Below are 2,221 nucleotides of genomic sequence, written 5' to 3'. Positions count from 1 at the left end.
CGGCGGCGGGCTGCGGTGCGGGGCGGCGGGGTGAGGAGAGGGCGGCGGCGGGGCGACTATTTAAGAGGGGGAGGGGGGTTGACTTGGGAGAGGGGGCGACGGGCGGCGGCGGCTCCGGCTCGGACTCCTCCTCGAGTCCGGCGGGAAGGCGGCGCGGCTGGGCCGGCCTGGCTCGGCTGGGCCCTTGGCCCAGTCGGGCGCGGGTCTCTTTTTTTTTAAACAATTTCGCTGCGTCTAAAAAATCTAAAAAAATAAGTAAAAATCTAAAAATGCCAAAACAAGTTTTCTCTGTCTAAATAAAATATTTAGAACAGGATGAACATTTTTTGGGCTCTAAATGCAATTTTTGAAAACGTGCAAGTTTTCCTAAATTCGAATAAAATAGCAAATAAAACCAAAATAAAATCTTATTTGATTTTTTTATTAAATCCTCAATATTTCTTTATTTTGGGAAAGTCATTTTATTCCCTCTCTCATATTTTTATAATAGAAATAATTGAAGATAAAATAAACAAAATCAAATGACCGTATCTTCAAAATTTGAGAAAAACTCAAATATGAAAATAACGAAATCCCCAACTCTCTCCGAGGGTCCTTGAGTTGCGTAGAATTTCTAGGATCCACCAGAAAAGCAATAAAATATGATATGCAATGATGATCTAATGTATAGCATTCCAAATTGAAAATTTGGGATGTTACAAACCTACCCCCTTAAGATGAATCTCGCCCCCGAGATTCGGGTTGGTTAGAAAATAGGTGAGGGTGGTCCTTCAGCAATTCTTCCTCTCGCTCCTAGGTGGCTTCATCCTCCGTGTGGTGGCTCCACTGAACTTTACAAAACTTGATAACCTTGCTGTGGGTGACTCGACTGGCATACTCTAGAATCTTAACTGGTTTCTCCTCATCGGTCAAATCACTGTCCAACTGAATTGCTTCCAGTGGCATTGTATCTCTTAGCGGTATACCAGCCATCTCTGTGTGGCACGTCTTCAACTGGGAAACGTGGAACACGTCGTGAACTCCTGACAATCCTTCGGACAATTCCAACTTATAGGCTACTTCTCCCATATGCTCCAAAACTTTGTATGGGCCTACAAAACGTGGCGCTAACTTTCCCTTAACTCCAAAGTGCTTAACTCCTCGAAGTGGTGATACTCGAAAATAAACTCGGCCCCCAACTTCGTAAACTGTCTCCTTGCATTTAGAATCTGCGTAGCTCTTCTGCCTGGACTGGGCTACCTTGAGCCTGTCGCGAATCAATTTCACTTTCTATTCAGACTCCTTAATCAGATCCGGTCCAAACAACTGACGGTCTCCAACTTCATCCCAAGACAATGGGGTCCTGCAGCTCCTTCCATACAAGGCTTCGAAAGGGACCATCTTCAAACTGGATTGATAACTGTTGTTGTAAGAGAACTCTGCATATGGCAAATTCTCGTCCCAACTACATCCGTAATCTAGCGCACAAGCTCTCAGCATATCCTCCAAAATCTGATTGACTCTCGCGGTCTGTCCATCTGTCTGCGGATGGAAGGCTATACTAAACTCTAGTCTGGTACCCAAAGTTTCATGCAACTGATCCCAGAACTTTAAGGTAAATTGGGTTCCTCTATCTGATACAATGCTCTTTGGAACTCCATGCAGACATATGATTCTGGTCATGTATATCTTTGCCAACTTTGCACTTGTATATGTAGTCTTCACTGGAATGAAATGGGCTACCTTTGTCAAACGATCGACTACAACCCATATTGAGTCATAGCCTGAATGAGTTCTGTGTAAACCTGTAATAAAATCCATGCCTAACTTATCCCACTTCCATTCGGGTATCGGCAATGGTTGTAGCAATCCTGCTGGCTTCTGATGCTCTACCTTTACTCTCTGACATACATCACAAACTGCTACATACTTCGCAATATCCTTCTTCATTTCGGTCCACCAGAAAGTATCCTTCAAATCCAAATACATCTTGGTATTTCCTGGGTGAATCGAATATGGTGAATCATGTGCCTCTTGCAGAATTAACTTCCTGATATCCGAATCATTAGGCACATAAACACGGTCTTCAAACCATAGGGTATCATGCTCATCCTCACAAAATCCCTTAGATTTTCCTTTGCTCATTTTCTCCTTAATAAAGGCAATCTCCTTGTCAGTCCTTTGAGCTTCTCTGATCTTATCCATCAAGGTAGACTGAATCTCCAATGCTGCTACATAGCCT

This window comes from Triticum dicoccoides, chromosome 6A, assembly GCF_002162155.2.
Source record: "Triticum dicoccoides isolate Atlit2015 ecotype Zavitan chromosome 6A, WEW_v2.0, whole genome shotgun sequence".
Classification (NCBI taxonomy): Eukaryota; Viridiplantae; Streptophyta; class Magnoliopsida; order Poales; family Poaceae; genus Triticum; species Triticum dicoccoides.
Note: the sequence above shows the minus strand (reverse complement) of the source record.